Source organism: Alligator mississippiensis, chromosome 3 (genome assembly GCF_030867095.1).
Source record: "Alligator mississippiensis isolate rAllMis1 chromosome 3, rAllMis1, whole genome shotgun sequence".
NCBI lineage: Eukaryota > Metazoa > Chordata > Crocodylia > Alligatoridae > Alligator > Alligator mississippiensis.
The window spans coordinates 39,336,660-39,356,167 of NC_081826.1; the positions used below are offsets into that span (position 1 = coordinate 39,336,660).

The 19,508-nt window shown below is 45.9% G+C and overlaps 1 protein-coding gene across 2 annotated transcripts in view; it reads right to left on the reverse strand.

The window, feature by feature from the left end:
* VPS13B (vacuolar protein sorting 13 homolog B) overlaps positions 1–19,508 on the reverse strand; it is an 877,527-nt gene that overhangs the window by 350,070 nt on the left and 507,949 nt on the right. The gene's annotated exons all lie outside the window — the stretch shown is intronic.

Sequence of the window (19,508 nt, forward strand, 5' to 3'; positions counted from 1 at the left end):
CTTGGCTCCAGGTTCTCCTGGAGTCTTGTCTACTTTCTTAAAGAAAGTGTCCAAGGAAGTTTGGACAGATGTTCTCTAGGGAGATGGGTGACACAGTGAACTTGTTTGCTGGCATAGTGTCACATTGGATCAAGCATTGTAAAGCCAAAACTGATGTCAGAAAGTTGTAACAGGGAGTCAATTTATAAACGCTGTAAGTGTGAAACGTTGTAACTCGAAACGTTGCAAGTCGAGGACTGCCTGTATTGTTTATAACAAGCATCTCAAAATGTAGCCTTCAGATTTAGTCTCCATGGGTGCTTGTACACACCACAGGTTTTAATCCTCCTGAATTTAAATAGGTTTATAAAAGTTAAACATTTATTTTGGAGCATTGCATCTGTGTTTACAGACACTAGGTTTTCAAACGAATTAAGCTGTGTCCCCACTGGTTCCACAGGAGAGCAGGATGGTCCAGCACTGCCCCCCACCCTCGTCCTGGCCCAGGGTCCTCTACCCACTCTGTGCCCATGCCCTGCCATGCAGCTTTGGAAGCAGGGAGCAGGCAAAATAGAAAAAAAGAAAAAGCAAAAGCTATACAACAACAACAAAAGTGGAAGCAACTTGAAAGTGAAAGCAATTCGAAAGGGTGAACTACTAAAAAGTCACAATGTCATCTGCTGGACAAAGAGGCTCATTACATGTTTTTGAGTGCCTTTGTGTTTACACACAATGGATCCACATATGCAACACTTTAATTTCCGGTAAGCCAAACTAAACTACATCCAAGGAATTTTAGTTTAATGCACAAGAAAGACTTTTAAAGCATCGGAAAATCCTGCTCGTGCAAACAGACATGCAGTCGAAGTGCACAAAAGGGCAAAAATAGTGGTGTGTACATGAGTCCCATATTTTGATCAATACCTCGCCAAAAGGAAAAGTGAATTTTTTAACAGGGTTTTGTTTGTTTGTTTTGTTTTTAGACTATATCAAATAATGTTTTCAGGGAAAAATATATTAAAAACATTCTTCCCCTTTTGTAATTCCCCTCTACTCTCATCACACTTCTCTGGATTCTTCTGCCTCAGTTACATTGTACCGACTCCTAAATTCCAGAAACATATATTCTAACAACATCTTGGAAACAGCCCATTTTTGAACTTTTATAATTAAGCAACTGAAAAATCTCTGCTCCTTTTTCAGAGGAATGTTACAGAGTTTGCCAAGATCATATGTGGAAACTACCACATTCCATCACTTAGTTTCATTTTGCAGTATTGCCAGATCACCTTCTGCTAGATCACCAAGACCCTGTTGACTAAAGGGCTAGGGACAGACATTCAAAAAGCCTCAGCCTAAATTGATTCAATCTTTCAACGTTAGTCTAATCTGGCTAGGCTGAATCAATTTGTAACTGCACAGACATCCCAGAAATGCAGGCACATACCTGCAGTGGCTCAGGCTAGAAGCCAGGAGGTGCTAGAGCAGTCCTCCCTTTCCTTCCTTAATTGATAACACAGTGTTTATCACCCCTAACTCAGTGTTTGTCACCCCGTTAAGAAAACAAAAGAGGGACATTACCTGTGGATTCTGTCTTTATTCCATCTGCCACAGCATAGACTGTAGCCAGCAAATGGTCTGCTACCTAATGCTGAGAGGTGTCTGTGTAAGGCAGAGGGGACCTTACAGGGAGTGGGGAGGGGAAGGGGAGCAGGGGGAAGCCAGGCAGATGCCTGCAGTCTCTCCTGAGCTCCAGCCAGGAAGCAAAGGGTAGAGGCCAGCCAGCATGCCAGGATGCTGGAGGAGTCTGGTTTAATTTAAACCAGCAAGGGGTCTGGGACAGACACTGCATAAACCACTTTTAACCCAAACCAATTAAGTCTGATACTACATTCAACCACGTTTATCTCAAACTGGTTTCAGCCATTTTCTAACTGGTTTATGTACACTGAACATCTGTTCTGTTACAGGTTTAAACCAGTTTCTGATCACTTAAACTGGATTATGTGTAATGTCTGTCCCTAGCTAAGCTGTCCAGTATGCAATTCAGGGGGTGGATGTGCGTGTGTGAAAAACAGCCTATAGATGGGCAGCAAAAGGAGAAACATGACCTTTCTGATGGGAATAAAGAGATGTCAGAGTATGGGCTGTACTGCCCAGAGAGCTCAAGGGAGTAGATTCCAAAATGTACATTCCACTTCTTTGGCATATACAGTTGGCATTCTCTATGGCACTGCTTCCTGATGTGGAAATTAAGCCAAGGCAAAAGTGTCCACTCATATGTGGCAGAATATAGTCCTATTATTCAAACAGCAAACAGTGGCAGTAGGGATAACTTGAAGCAATCACTGCCCTGTCAATGCTACCATGGCTTCTCAGTACACCAGGCAACAATGCTGTAAAGAGCTGGGAGCAGAAGCTTTCATGAAGCTCGTTCAGAGTAGCAGATCCAAGAGTATGTCAACAACTGTGGTCCACAAGATCAACCTCCAAGATTTAAGACCCTTGAACAGAGGACTTTTATCTTGGTACTTCCCCACAAACATTTACAGAAAGTCATGTTAACACAAAAACAGTGACTGTGGGGAACCTTGCTTTGAGGATCACTGAGACTGGTATCTTCTGAGACTGAGTTCAAGGTCCTTATGTTTACAAGTTAAGATTGTTTGTGCTAAAAGACTACTTGAAAGACATGCCATCCAGGCTGGGTATTTTTCCACGTGCTACATTATAAAAATCCAAAGAATAGCAGTAGTAGGGGCAACTTTTGAAGGAATTGCTGCCCTGCGAATGTTAGCATGGTTTTCCAGGCAGCAATGCTACAAAGATCTGAGAGCAGAAAAGGACACAAAGCTAGGCCAGAATGACTTTTGGTCATCTTTATTTCACAGGACTTTTGGTGCCTATGCTCTGACTTTTTTTTTTATTTGCCCTCTAAATTATGAGTTTAATGGGTACACAATGTATAAGGGCCCAGCTCATAGCATGTCTAATTTTAACAGTTTCCCTGTTCCTCCAGGAAAACTGTAAAATGTACTGCTTCCCTTAGCATACTTGAAAAATGAATTTATTTATAATCAAAGAATTAACATTTTGTTTTATTTTTTTAACCTTACTGCAACCCAGAAAGGAGTACTCCAAGTAGGTGTATACACATGTGCTAACTTTCTGACAGTTAAGCCAAATGAACTTTTTAAAGTCAACCTCACTGTCAGAGCGTAGACATGTATGTGGAGCAGAGTTGATTTAAATGTGGCGCAAGATAATACAGTAAAAGCCGAATTATCCAGCACCTTACAAGCCAGCATGCTCTGTTAACTGGCATGCCGGATTGTAAGGGAAAAATGAAACCAGAAGTGCCCACCGTGGCGTTTCCGGTTTTGTGGAGCCCCCACAGCCTGGGGAAAGCAGCCTGCACTGCCAACCCCCTACAGCCTGGGACATAGCAGCCTGCATGGGTCCCCCCTCCCTGTCCCTTGGGGTCTATGGGGCCCGTGGGAGGGGTGGCCATGCAGCAGGACAAGCGTCGGCCCGAACAGGCAAAGATGTCTGTTCGGGCTGCTCAGTTAACCGGCATATTTTGTTATCTGGCACCCTCCATTCCCTGTGGGTGCCAGATAACAAAGCTTTTACCTTCTGTGGCAGGCCAGTTTGGGGAGCTCCTGCATTGAGTCTCCCACCTCACTACGACCGTCCACTTTCTGGACTCCACGTGTCTCTCCAGGGGCGCCTAAGCCCTGGCAGGCCCCCTTTTGAGCCCCACGGCAGAGTCCGGGGGTAACGTGTGCTGCCACCACCCCGAGAAGGGACTGTCTGGGTCCTGTGTCCTCAGCGAAACACAGGCCTAACAGTCCTAAGGGCAGTCAACCCAATCCCCCCTCCCTTAGGAATTCGACCCCAGTGTCCCTAGCTGACCGGTACAGATTTCTGGAGAGAGACACAGATGGTGGCATTTCTGCCACACTTCCAACCAATTTAAAAAGCATCACTGGTTACCTGGGCAGATGAGCAGGGCCTTTTCCCTCCCCCCACTCAGGTGACCAGAGGGACCACACCCTAGGCACCAGGCTTTTGTCATGTAGGCAGAGAGGAAAATCCCCCCTCCCTTAGCAATTCGACCCCAGTGTCCCAAGCTGACCGGGACAGATTTCTGGAGAGAGACATAGACGGTGGCATTTCTGCCACACCTGTAAAGTGTATTATCTTGAGTTGCATTACTTAAATTGCCTTAGCTCACAAGATGACTGCTACCATGTCAAGGACCTGTACATGTATACACTCCAACATGGCTTAAGTCAACTTAGTTAAGTTGCCTTATTTTAAGTTGCCTTAGTATGTGTGCACACACCCAATGATAGTAAACAAGAACTTCAACCAGAGTTAAATTTTGTTAAATTACCTAAGTGTCAGTCTTCCAATGGATAATGTTTTTCCAATAAACAGTTTTACTGTAGAACTTGCCAATGGGCAAGATTTCAAAGACTGACCAAGTGAGTCTGAAAAACATGAGAAAAATGTGCGGGAATAAAAGCAATATGGCCTACCTATAGCAGGGAGATTATAATAGACTACATACATCTGGACTATGGGCTTTCCCCCTGGGAAACTCTTAAAATTACTTAACCATGAATATGCCTTCAGAAAGTTGACAGCTAGAGGCCTGAGACCTAAAGGAGCTATAAAGGCATATGGGATGCAGTTAACCTGGAAACTGGGAAAAGAGGGGCATAACTGTGTTTGGGACTAAGCAATACGGGATTGAGATGGCTGGACACAGCCAAGCACCTGACAAGTCTAAGGCCATAATCAAGATTGCATTTTTAATGTAGATTAAGATTGGTTGGGGTGACAAGACTTCTGGAAAGAACTACTGTTAACAAATGAGGTACTTTTCTATGCATTTTATATTTATAGACAGGCAAAGGATACTGGAAAAGTGAGATAAGCATTTTGGTGTCTAGTCTTTTAGTTAATGTAGCAGGGCACTAAGATGCCTGCTACTTTGCAAGATGAGGAAGGAACCCAGGTGCAGGTTGCTGGGACAACCGCCTAATGAGGGAAGTGGCCGCACCTGCACCTGGCCCGCTGGCTGGAAGGGGCAGGGCCTGACTCCTATATAAATCCCAGGCTTGAGGCCAAGGGGGCAGTTCCCTGCCAGCCACCGTGGGAGAAGGAGCTCTCCCAGAGTAAGCAGAAGGGAGAGGTCTGACTGCAGGTACAACCCCAAGATCGAGGAAGAATGGAGCACCCCTGGGGTGGCTGGAATAACATTATGGCCAGGCAGTTAGAGTTTATGTTATAGCCCAGGTGCTTGTGTTCTGTTTGTTGTTTTGCCCGGAGGTTTGGGTGAGGCTATTAGGGGTTGGAGGAGGCCTCATAGGGGGCTCACGGTAGCATGGGGACCCCAGCCCCCGAGAGGCAGCAGTGATTTGAGAAGCCCCCGAGAGGGGGCAGAGAGAGACAGGGCCGTGGAGAGCCCAAGTGCCAGTGAGGCGCAGAGCAAGACAAGGCTGTAGAAAGCTCAGGTGCCAGTGAGGCACAGGGAGCGACAAGGCTGTGAAGAGCCCGGGCGCCAGTGGGGCGCAGAATGTGACAGGGCTGCAGAAAGCCCAAGTTCCAGTGAGACATCAGGTGAGACCGAACAACGTTTGTTACATCTGCGAGGCTTGGGGCATGGTACAGGGGTGGTTGGAGCCACGCACAGCCCATAAGACTAGGGTGCACCGAAACACCCATTACAGAACGGGGCCTGTGTAAGGCAGGAAAACCGTGTCCAGGAAGTTAAAAAGGCAGCCTCCCCATTATACGTTTAACAGCAAAGACATGGCAGGCGAGAATTGAGGGTGTCCTTGTGGCTAACTTGGCATGGTAAAAGGGGGTGTCGGGGAGAGCACGGGGACCCCTAGGACGCCACCCCATTACAGTTACCTTTCTTACTTTCCACTTTGAAGTTACAGGTGTATTAGCTGTGAAGCCTATGGGACCTCAACACATGGTGCTCCTCTGATTTCAAAGTTCCCTAACACCTTCTTGGACATTCTCTTAACTGGTTCTTACCTATCTCTGCAATTGTCTGGAGACAGCGACTTGACATATTAACAGCTATGTAAGTAAGCTGAGAATGTTCTTGCAGCATTTCTTCAATGATGGGAATACCAAGAATTATTATAGAGCTCTAAAATTTTTAGCATTTACAAAATGACATTTAAATCAACATAAACCATTGCAGGGGACACATGGATGGAGCAAGAAATGTGTGTAATCATTCCACCTGAGTAGCAGGTTTGTGAAAGGCGGTAAGGGTAAAAGATACAGACCAAAGCTATGGACAGGCATTCATCTGTAGTGCTAAAAATGTAGCACTGTGGGGGTGCACAGGCTTTCCAGCCCCCTGGCTAGAGAGCCACAAAGTTGCCTCAAAGGTGTGCTCTTCAGCCAGAGATGGGAGGAGAAAGCAGGCAGGGGGAAACTTTGCCTGGGTGGCTCCTGTCTCAGTATGTGGGGCTCTGGCTCCAGCTCCCAGTCACCTTTCACTCACTCCACCTGCCTGCATGTTGCTGCTGATCGCACCAGTTGGGCAGAGCAAGTATAAGAAAGCTGGGAGCTGGAGCCAGAGTGGTGCAGCGGGGGCAGGAGCAAGAGCCACAGCTGGAGGCAAGGGGATCAGAACAGCCCTGTTGGCCCAGGCCTCAGTCGGTGTGCAACTTCCGGTTAGGTTGTTCCCAGTGTGGCTGCAGTCAGCCGGGTGCTGCTCTGCTCCCCTCACCACTAATGGTGGCTCCTCCTCCTGCTCCTGCTGCACCACTTTGGGTGGGTGGGCAGGGGGAAGCTTCAGCCTGACGGCTCCCACTTCAGGCAAGGGGAGCAGAGCAGCACCCAGTTGGCTGCAGCCACACTGGGAATAGCCCTGCCAGAAGCCGTGTGCTGACAAGGGCCCGGGCTGGGGCCAGAGGGTGTGGGCAGGAGCACAGCATTGGTTGCCTCAGGCGGAGCTCAGCCTCATGTGGAGTGCCGCAGGGGGCAGCTGCAGACCAGACAAGCTCTGCTGCACACCTGCCCCTGCCTTCCCCCCATCCCTGGCTGGCCCCTCCACACATGTGCACACGTCCCCATCCCCTCCACACACACTCAAACACCCCCATCTCTCTCATAGGACACTGGTGTGCAGGGAGCAGATCATGTGTGTCTTGCTCCCAAACACTGCTTCCCACCCACCCAAAGCCCCATATGGACTTTTGGTGAGTTGCTGTGGGCCGGGGGGGGGGGGGGGTTCTGACCCAGGCCACCACAGCTCATCAAAACTCCCCATGTATTTGGGTGGGCCCAAATAATTATCCACCCCTGCTATAGAAACTAAAGTCACTGTGGGAGGGGGAGGTGGGACGGAGGGGTGCATGGATGTGATAATGAGATTTTTCTCATACATAACACAACCCCCCCCCCCCCCAATCAGCTCCCCAAAAATTAGGGTGTTGTAAGTGAAGAAGCTGTTTTCTTCAGTGGAAATGGGACACTGCGCATGTCATGCAACAACCATGGCTGTTGCTTGTGCCTGCTCAGCAAACTGAAGATGATGAGTCTTGTGTTAACCTTCTCATAGCCATAGCTATTGGGTGAGCACTGTAGCTTGTGCCTAAAGCATTAAATGAGCTGTTGGTAGTATCCTGATGTGGTTTGTGATGTCAAAATAGCACTTCGTTTCCAGGAATTTTATATAAAGAACTACTTACAGTAAAAAAAGTAATAGTCTTTCTACTACCCTTTGCAAGGGTCTGGGGCCTATCACTGTGACAAAGAGTAAGCCCTTCTGGAAATGCAAAATGTCAAGGAAATGTGTCATTACAGGAGGCAATCTGACACACTAGGAAGTTTCTGATGACACTTCCTAGGCACACGGAGCATCTTTAATTGTGCTCCAGGGGTGGGTGCTTTAATTAGAGTGACTCTCAGGAGCCGCTTTAATTAAAGCACCCACAGTGTCTCATGTATTCAGCATCCCATGCTTAAAAATGGCGGTGGGGGCACTTTAACTAAAGCTCGTTCAATAAGATTTAGTTAAAGTGCCCCTGCTGCCATTTTGAAGCACAAGGACACTGAATACAGAAGATGCCACGGCTGGTGGAGTGTGCTAATTAGTATACTCCAGCAGCCTTGATTAATCAAGTCTGCTCTGATGCACTGTAATTGTAGCACATCAGAGCAGGTGTCTACAGGCACCCATTATGTTTCCAGCACGATTTTACTTCACACAGTTGGACATGATTCTGGAAAACTCTTTCTTTATACATCCTACCTTCCAAAACCAAGGTGTGTTATTTTATTTGGGGATGTGTGTAAGAAAACACCGTAATGTAAATCACTAATAAAGGTAATAGGTCAGTATTTATTTCAACTGCATGGGGAAACAGCTTTTACTGGTGTGTTCTGGTTCAAGAGATCTGACAAACACAGAGCAACAAAGCTATATAAAAGAGAGAGAGCTCTGACCTAGGAGACTGTCACTTACCCTGCATTCTAGTAAGTGAAGCTTGAGACTATATCTGCTAGGGGCATATGTGGAAGAGGGATAATTACTAGGTAATGCAGACACACATTTAAGCTATTTATTGTTTTATAATCCATTTTTCTGTAATGCGTTTGGTTTAAATAAATAGTACTTTGCTTTCTGGAAGCTGGCTGGTTACTGGTTAACTCTGTCATTGTCCCTGGGAGACCATGCTGAGCTGCAGGTGCTGAATGCCATTAAAAATCACTGTTAACACAAGAAGACTGCAGCCTAAAACCCTGGTCCAAAAGGTAGAGGAATATGGGTTCTTGCCTTTAGAAAGGTGGCAGGTAGAGACCCAAGACTTAAATGGGAAGTCAGAGGTGGGGTTAACCTGGAACTGTGAAGAGGGGCATAGCTGTTTACGTGTGGATGAGCAGTGAGAGACAGTTCATAGTGCATGGATCTGAGGTGTGTGGAGAGAACCAGGGAAGTTGTACAGGGAAGATTAAGGAACCAAGGAAGTAATCTTTTAGGGAAGATTAAGGAATTGGGAGTGAGGAAAGAATATGTGTATGCATTTCCAAGCAGAGAGTAATAAGAGTATTAGTACTGTGTCTACTTAAGAGAGATGAGGAAAGCAAGCTGGGCAATGTGTTGTGGAGAAGGTATGCATATGTATATGGAGGGGGGAGAGTACCCTTCATATTTGCTGCCATTTATGCTTCTAACAGGGGAAGAGCCAGAGCTTTTGTAAGAAAATGGAGAATAAGAGAAGGAGATACCTGGAGATGAACCAACCCATTCCAAACTGGAATGAATAGGACACATGGAAACCTTCATCACAATGCTTGTTTGTATTACTTGTTATATCATAGATTTCATAGACATTAGGGTTGGAAGGGCCCTCGGAAGATCATTGAGTCCAGCCCCCTGCCCCCGGGGGATGGAAGTCAGGGGTCATAGGATCCCAGCAAGATAAACATCCAAATGTCTCTTGAAGGCATTCAAAGTAGGTGCTTGAAACACCTCTGGTGGCAGTCTATTCCAGACCTTGAGAGCTTGGACAGTAAAGAAGTTCTTCCTTATGTCCAGCCTGAAATGCTCATGGAGGAGTTTGTGACCATTCGACCTTGTCATCTCTTGGGGCACTCTGGTGAACAGATGCTCCCCTAGATTCTGGTGAGAACCCCTTATAAACTTATATGTGGCCACCAGATCACCCCTGACCCTGTGTTTTTCCAGGCTGAAAAGCTCCATAGCCCTCAGCCTGTCATCATAAGGTCTGTTTCCTGACCTCTGATCATGCGCATGGCTCTCCTCTGGACTTGCTACTTTTTCTTCTGATACCCATATTTCTCTTGCATTGGGAATTCTCTCTCTTTCTAATTGGAAGATTTTTTTCTTTTCTCTCTTGCTCTCTTTTTTTGCCTTTTAAATAAAAGTTTCAGCACACTAAGGCTGGAAACAGATGCCGCCTCTGTGCCACCCTAACAACTTTTACGGTGGCACAAAGCAAAGGCAAAAAGACACCCATGCTTTTTGTTGCACCACAATGCCTTTGTTTGTGGCTGTGGCAAAAAGATAATAACAATTTGTGCTGCTTGCTTTATGACATGCTTACACCCTCTAGACACCCAAGAGAGGAGCTCCCTGGGTTTGAGAAGCCGAGTCCTGTGTGCCCCAGGAAGTCCCAAACAGGACCAGGACCCTCAAGCCACAAAAGCACCTGCCTGGCTTTCAACACTTACAGAAATGCTGCCCAGAAAACTCCAAGTATGAGTCTCTGTAAGCAGGCAACTTACCCAGACATGTCCCAGAGATTCCTGGGTGTGTATCTCTATAATCAGGGAACCCTGGCTTTCCCAGCTTATAGAGATGTCCCTGTAGGCAGGGAGCATGTTGCCATTGTGCCACATGATCAACAGGTGGGACCATATGCAACTTGTGTTTCACCCAATGACGTACCCTGGCACAGATGATCCATTTCATTTGGCAATGTTTATTTATACTCTAATGCTCTCCTGTCCTATTTCATTACCAATAATGGCAAGTGCAACTCTTGTTTTGAGGTTCTTAAATACAAAACTCTGCATCCTTGTTACTACTTTCTCATAACGCAACCACATGGTTCTTCCTCAGCCTGCCTCCCCACTCCCAGTGTCCTAATGGATTTCCCACACTGCCACAATTGACCTTCTAATGGGCCCCCATATAGGATGATGTTTCCATTGTGAAGTTTTCATTAGTGTTTGGGATGGCTGTTGTACTCAAACTTCATATGCTCTAGAGACTCTTGGCTGAGAGGCATTTTGGAACACAGGGGAAGCCCTGGAGCTCATGAGATTTGAAGGCAGCAGCTAGCCAAGGACAAGCTGCTGTAGCTGAGACCCTGAGATAGATTTCACAGGATATCAAGAAATGGAGGCCAATTAAGGGTCAAGAAAAGGGAGAAACAATACTTATTTAAACCTAAAAATATGTTCAAGTTCAGTTCAAATCAAGATTGAAGCCAATTTTGATGCTCTCTGGACAGATTTGTTTCTCTCAATTCTTTTTCATTTTATGAAGTGCATTTTTCCTTTTTCCAGGGTTGGAGTAAGTTCTTTTCCTGGTGCTGGCACACAAAATTGGCCAAACTTTAATTTACAAACTGTGCTGGAAGGGTGAGGGTATAATACAGTCACTCCCTCCCCAACACACATGCCCTCACTATCCCCACTGGAGATGCGCCAGGATCTTTTTTCATATGTAAGTGTACTTTTTTGCCTACAATTTTGGCAGGTTTCTACATTTCTGAATAGTTAAAAAAGCAGAAAATAATAGTAAATTAAACATAAAGGGGCACATTTCAATGATAATACATACTATCATCATGGTTAGTTTTGCATTTTATAAATTGGATTTTTTTTTTTTTAATTTCATGTGTTCAGATGTTCCATGCACTTTAGTTTAATCTTATGTTGTTTATTTGTTTCCACAGAAAGCTGGTTTTGTTTAGTGGTTTGAGGATACAGATAACTCTGTGCTGTACAAAACTAAGGGAATCGTTTTCCCACAGCTTTTTTTTTTAAAACAGATCTTGCTGAAAATAATGATGCACCACACTCCTCAGAAACTTTGGCACAATTTACTTGTGACAGCAGTTGGGAGAAACTTTAAGAACTGCATTTATCTATCATAAACCTAGGCATGTAAATGTGTAAGGGCAAAGGAATGTGCAGTGACATATAAAAGCAGTAAATGCTGAGTTTCAGAAAATGTGAACATACCAGAGATATTTAATTCTCATGTATCATTCCTATAAATGCCAGAGATAAAAGCAGTCATTCTCAACCAGAGTGCTGGGGCACCCTGGGATGCTGACAAATCTTTTGAAGGGTGCTACAAGGCATGAGAAGCTAAGTAGTAAAGTGCAGCCTCAGGGGCAGGGCTAAGCCGTTGCTGGACCGCGCAGAAAGGTGGGAGGGAAGAACTCCCCTGCTGCACCAGGGGCATGGCTCAGGGAACTCTGCCTGGGTGAGGGAACCCCCACTGAGGTGGAGGGATCCAATGAGGACTGATACGGGTCCGGCCCCAGGCTGGAGGGACTGTTCCTTCCGCACCTTTTGGGGCTGGGCTAAGCCAGCACTGGACCATGCTGAGGGGTGGAAGGGAGAAATTTCCCCTCTGCACTGGAGGCAGGACTCGGGGAACCCTGCCCAAGGCAAGGAACCCCCACAGAAGCAGGGGGTTTTGAACTGGCCCAGGCTGGAGAAACTGCTCCCCACCTTCCTGCATATGCATCAGTACCTTGTGTGGGCCTAGGGAGAAATCCTCCCACAACAGGGATCAAGACTGTGGATGGGAAAGGGGGCTGTTTCCCTGCCAATCCCATGTGCTAACAGACAGGCAAGACCAGGGCTGCAGAACAGAGGGTTTACTGCCTCAGCTCTATGATAGCCTGGGGGCAGAGCCCGCCTTGCTCTGCTGGAGCAGATAGCAAGGCTAGCTCACCCACCCTGTCGGGGGGGGAGGGGTGGAAGGGTTGCAGGGGAGGTGCAAAGCATCCTGGGATGCTGGGGAACTGAGTTAACTTGAGTTGGGAGGGGATCTAGGACAGAAACTTGATAGACTGATTTAACCTAAGTGTTTTAAGTTTGATGCTATATTCATCCAGGTCTATCTTAAACTCATTTCGGTCATTTTGAAACAGGATTATGTGCACTGAACTTCTGTTCTGTTACAGGTTTAAACTGGTTCAAGCATAATGTCTGTCCTTAGTCCCAAAGACAGAATCACCAGCATGTTCAGGGTTTACTTTACAATAATTACATTTTGGACCACATTTAAAAATTAATGGCATCTGTTTAAAAGAAAAAAAATCATGCTGGTCTTCATATACAGGATGTCTACATACACAAGAAAGAAGGCAATGGATGGAGAGAGACCCACAGAAATAGTCTTGTGTCTCCCAGGAATTAAACTGAAAGCTAGAAATAGTCTTTAGAAACCTGAAACCTTAGGGAAGGCAGAAACAATTGAGAAAATTAACATTTTTTGGAATATATAGCTGCATTGTATTATGGAGCTTCTATGGAGGGAAATGCTGGGAAGGAAAGAGGTAAGAAATGACTAAAAAAGAGGTGTAAGAGCAAGAGGACAAGAATAAACATTTTAAAAGAAAATTATATCAGGGTGAGGGCATGGAGATGCAAATCAATGGAAAGGGGGGTAGATATTTTTTACACATCACCAATACCTGCAGTAGTGGCTCGTGGACATCCTTTTAATCCAGGGGAGATGACAACTAATGCACAGCATTTTAGCTCTCAAAAGCAGTAAAGCTACTACAAGTTTAGATTTTCATCTACCATAGAGTAAGAGCATGCATATGGACAATAACCTCAAACCAGCCAACCTGCAGTAAACTCCCATTCACTAGTTTTACCTTGCAGTAACTAGAGTGCACATGCCCAGAAAGAAGAAGGAATTAAGAAATAACAACAAAAGACAGGAAAAAATTCTAACGTGAAAACCAGATAGAGGACAAAGAAGAAACAAGAAAGAGCAACTCTGAAGAGAAAGAAGTGCCTTATAGAGAAGGAAATGAAGAGTGGGAGAAGAGATTCTTAGGAAATAAATGGGTTATAACAATATTATATTGAGAAAACAAGCTGACAAAAAAATACAGAAACAAGAAGTACAATGAAAAAATACCAGCTGCTAATACAGGATAAGAACAAGGCTGACATACTGATAGTTCTTATATTTAGACTTAATTTTAAACCTTCCGTATTTATTTATTCATAGCATCAGTCTTTTAATCTTTGTGGTTTACAAAGAATAAAAATGATATCAGGTTCCAATGCGCTTCACAGTGCTAACTAAGCAAGCAGCATTTCAAACTCTCATTCAATCCTTCTACTCCAGCCTCATCAGCTCAGCCGTTTGCTTCCTATCATATGAAAAATGGAGGGCTTCACAGTGTGACTACAAGTTTACTATGGCTGGACTTTGATGAGCCAAGAGAAGTTGCATGTTCCAAAGTCATAAAGCCTATTTGAACAGAGAAGAGTGCAGATGGAGCACAAGGGATGACAAACCGTGACAACATTATGGCAAGAACTGATTTCTTGAGTCAAGATATTACCAAACCCTTTAGGGCTCTAATAGGTTACACATTAAACTGTACACAAGAATTAGTAGCATACAATTCAGAACAGTGTAAACCTCCTTTCTTGTGACACTGATTAAATATCTTCTCTACACATTCATATGTATTTCCATTGCATTACATGTCAGTGGGTACCAAAGGGTGGTGCAAAAGTTTGACAGTTTGTTTCCATGAATCTTTGTGTATTTAGGTACAATTTTCAAACGGCCTTTATTTTTATGCCTATATATTATGGTGGACACTATTAATTATAGCACAAAGGAGAACATTGTTTTTACCTATCTGACTTCTTCAAAAGTTTGGACAGATTTAAGCAGTTGGGATGGCCTGTATTTTCCTTTGTAATGGTAGATAGGAGCAATAAATGTGTTTTCACAACTGTGGGAACCAAAACTATATTTGGGCCCTGGAAAGCAGAATTTGGACGGAGAGAGTTTTTATCTTGGGTCAGACACAGCCTTTCTCTTAGGTTAAGTACAGACAGTCAAAAAGCCCAAGGAGGAATTGATTCAATTTGTGTGCATTTCTCTAAGCCAGGGGTGGGCAAAATACGGCCCAGGGGCTGGATCCAGCCTGCCAGGCAACTCAGTCTGGCCCATGGGGCCCCTCCATAAGCCTTTGCCCTAGGCTGCTCCTCTATAAGTGGCATGCCCCTGCAGCAGGCTCTGGTTGCACCCTCCACTGGGCTGGGGCCAGGGATTCCCACTGGGGAAATGGCTGGGAATGTGGGGAACTGTGCACCATGGGCCCAGGTGGGGCTGCCCCACATGCTGCCACCACGAGACCAGGGACTGAGGTGGGAGCCTGGGAACTACATGCTCTGGGACCTGGCTGGTCCTGCACACTGCCACCACATGCAGCCGGGGATTCAGGTGGGAGCACTACTGGGCCAGGTGGAGCTGGCCCTGCACACTGCTGACATGTGCAGCGAGGGACTTGGGCGGGAGCTGCACGTTATGGGGCTGGTCCCACAAGCTACTGCCATCTGCAGCTGGGGACTAAGGTGGAAGCACAGCTGTTTGCTATGGGGCTGGGCAGGGCTGGCCCTGCTTGCTGCCACCAGATACAGCTCCAGGGACTTGCATGGACCCCTCCACCCCCTCCACACACACCCACACCCTCCCATACCCCTCAACCCCCCCAACATACCCCTAACACAAACCCACACCTTCCTGCAGCCCCCCCACACATCCACACCCCCTACCATAACCCCACACACCCACAGCTCCCCCACACAATCCCACTCCCCCACCATAACCCCACAGCCCCCACGCACACTCCCGCATCCCCAGCCTCCCCATACCCACGCCCCCTAACACACCCACCCCCTCCCACAGCCCCCACACTCCCACCACACCCAAACACACACCCTCCCACATATCTCCAACCCACCTATATGCCCCACACCCACCCCCTCCATGCCCAACCCCCATACCCACAACCCACCACACACAATAAACAAGAGTGTGTTTTGAGCTATAATGGAACTGCCTCTAGATACACTATGCAAACATATGTTAATCTGGATAAAAATATTTTTTAAACAACATTAAAATAAGTTACAGTTGATGTTTGATTTTTTTAGTATATATAGTAAAAGTTCTGTTAACCGGCATCTTACAAGCCGGCATGCTCAATTAAGCAGCATGCTGGCTTGTATGATAAAATGAAACCGGAAGTGCCCATGGCGGCACTTCCGGTTTCTCCGAGTCCCTACGGCCTGGGGCAAAGCAGCCTGTGCTGCTGAGCCCCCACGGCCCGGGGGTTTGTGGAGGCTGTGTGGAGCCCACCTCCCTGTCTCACGGGGCCCACTGGAGGGGCGGTGATGCAGCGGGAGGGGCAGTGGGATGCCCCAGATGCAGGAGGAGAAGCAGCAGCCCGGACTGCTCAATTAACCAGCATATTTTGTTATCCAGCATCCCCCATTCCTGGGGGATGCCAGATACCATAACTTTTACTGTAATTTGTTCTCTTTTCCAGTTTCAAGATGCTAACTCTCCCCACAAAAGGAGTAGTCTGGGGAAAAGGGAGGGACTTCTGTTGGCAAAGGTCAGGGGTTAAGAGCGGTACTCATTGTCTCAAGATGGCGGCCAGGGAGCGGGGCAACTATCAAGGGGCGGGCAACCCTTGTGGCCTTTGACAGCTCACCAAAACTCGTTAAGCGGCCCTCCACCTGAAATAATTGCCCACCCCTGCTCTAAGCTGTCTGTATTGGATCAGGAGAGAACATAACACACATTTCTCCTTCTAGGGAGGAGAGGAAACAGATGCCTACACTGCCCGAGATCAGAAGCCAGGGCGTGCACCTGCACACCTCTCTGCCTGCTGGACATTGCTGAGGGCAGCTGAGCCTAGCTAAACTGGGACCATCCTTGATTGGCTGTGGGGCACATGCACCCAAACCCTGCTGTCACTGTGTAGCCTCCCCACATTGAGCCCTAGGCTTTCAGAGTGGGTCTTGGTATGCTTGGCACCTGCACTAGTGGCAGCATGGGAGAAGCCAAAGCTGGGCAGGGGCGGGAACTGAGGTGTCAGCTCTGTTAGACCACAGACCCTCTGGACACCCTTGGCTCCCTACTGGAGCAGGCAGAGGAGGGTGTAGGGAGCCAACACGGACAATTCCTTCAGAGTCTGCACAGTCTAGGCTGGGTCAGCACACAGCCCAGAGTTGGCAAGGGGCACAAGGGGAGCCAAAATGGACGTTTCTCTCAGGGTCCGCACAGCTCCAACTGGGCAAGCACAAAGCCTGGAGCTGGTGGTGGGAGTGTGAAGGGAGCCAAAATGGACACCTCCCTCAGGAGGCACAGCCCCAGCTCAGCCAGCAGGCAGCCCAGAGTTGGCAAGGGGAGTCAACAGGGACCCTCACGGAAGCTGCTGTGTTGGCTCTCCCTGTGTGCCCCCCCTCCCCCCCCCCCAGCTCTGGGGTACATGCTGGCTGAGCTGGGGCTGTGCTGATCCTGAGCGAAGGCTCTCTGTTTGTTCCACCCCTCTCTCCCCTCCCACCAGCATGCTGGCCAAGCCAGGGCTGCGTGGACCCTGAAGGAAGCATCTATGTTAGTTCCCCATGCCCTTCCCCCACCACCCTGCCTGTGCTAGGCTGCATGCTGCTCAGAGCTGGGAGCTGCAGCTTGGCAAAGGAGCTGTGCAGCTCTGTGACAGCTCAGGGGTGGTGCCAGCTAGGTCCTGGGCTGGAGCAGCAGAGCATGAGCCATGTTCCATTGGGCTGCCCTGCAAGGGGGGAGGTTTCAGGTGACCACAAAGCATCCTGAGATGCCGCGGGACTTCAAGGTAACTTGAGTCAGGAGGGGATCTGGGACCAGTTTAACTTAAATTAGTTAAGTCTGATACTACATTCATCCAGGTTTATCTTAAATCGGATTTGGCTATTTTGAAACCGGTTTGTGTGTGCTCAACTTCTGTTTTGCTACAGGTTTAAACCTGTTTGCAATCACTTATACCAGTTTGTGTGTAATGTCTTTCCCTAGCCTTATTGGTCTTGCATACACTTACCTTGGCACATGGCGCAAGGACTGAAAGAATGAGAGTCTGTAAAGGTAATGCACAAAGGAAAAGTATGACTTCATTTAATTTTTTAATGCATTTACATTTTTAGAAATAAATAAATTTGTTGCTTTGAATTAAAAACGTTAGAAACTGCAGTGATATAAGAAACCATGTTCTTTTTTCTCATGCAGTTTCAATCTTCATTCTGAATTTCCACCACCCAGCATGGTATTGTTAAATATGTTTATGCATTAATTTTCTGCTCTGTTTCCAGATCTACAGAAAGATGAAGCCAGAATCAGAAATGCTGTACTATTTTCCCACACCTCCTTATGCCAAGTCCTAAAGTATACAATTTAATTCTTTCACCAATTGTTGCAAATTGACCAAAATACTAAGTTTATTTTCTTAGCAGAATTTATCTTTGTTCATCAGGAAGAACCAAACATATGAGGCCTTCATCCTTGGCCTGCCTTAAAGCTCAGGGATGATCACAGCTTTGGCCACACTTCTGCTATGTCTTATCAAAATAACTTCTGCGTTCTTGTTCAATCACAGAGTTTCCCCAAGGACTAAACACTTCTACCACTGTTTGTGCTTAAGTAAACAGTAACAAGTGGCCTGTTGTAGTCTGCACTACCTTTGCTCTCCCTGTTCCAATGCTGGGGTGGTAAAAATGATTAACTGTTTCTAAGCCCCAGTACTTAAGCCTCTCACTCATGTTTTCCTCTCTACCACCACCACCACCCAGACTGAAATTCAGGAAGCTAGATAGTTTTATCCACACAGGAGTGCAGTGCTCCCTATCAACTTGTCAGCATGAAAAGAATTACTAACAGCTTAAAGTATAAATCATCTTATAAACAAATACTTCTTTTGCTGTTTAATACAAACAATTGTTAGAGTGCGCTTTCTTTATATTCATTTATAGTAAGCCTATGGCACTTGAAAGAAGCTTTTAAAAATAATCATTCAACCCCAATAGAATTAGAGTAATATTTTAACTGTAAAATGTATAAAATTAAAAAAATCATACCCAGGAGTATGAGGTATTTTTGTTTGACAGTCGTCACGATTTTAAATGTAAATTGTAGGACGATGTAAGCAACACAAAAATTTTAATTAAAAAACGGTCTCAAGATATAATAATGTAAATATATAAATTAAATGTTACATGTTAGTGAACTTTAGTGCCAATCTCCAATCACAGAACTGTTTTAAAACTGTTTGAAAATAAAATGTTTGAAAGCCAAGAACCCTCATCCAAAGTCAGACCTATAGAAATATATATTGCTGTTTAATGAATGTACCTTTGCTGCTGCTAGTTTGCAGCAGGAAGCACAAAGAGTGCAGCTACATTTACATACTGTGTTTCATGTGATTATTACCATCTCTAGTGCTTCCTTAAAAAAATTCAGAATGTCACAACAGTTTAACAATTTGTATCAGTTAATTATGAATTACTTTATAAATTTCTGATTAAAATTAAGAATATAAGATTGTTTTTTCAAAAGTACCCATCATGGGGAGCAGTGTTTGGCCAATCATACAATAATAGAAAATAAGGGTTAGAGGGGACCTCAAGACCAACCTCTGGATCAAAGCAGAACCACCCCCAACTAGATCATCCCCAGGCTTTGTCTAGCTGGGTCTTAAAAGCCTCCAAGAATGGAGATTTCACCACCTCTCTGGGTTACCTGTTCCAGTGATTTACTACCCTCCTTGTGAGAAAGTTCATCCTAATATCTAATCTAAACAACTTCCCTTGTTGCAACTTGAGACAATTGCTCTTTATTCTGTCATCTGCCAACACTGAGAACAGTTTAATCTCAATCCTTTCTGGAGCCACCCTTCAGGTAGTTGAAGGCTGCTATTAAATACCCC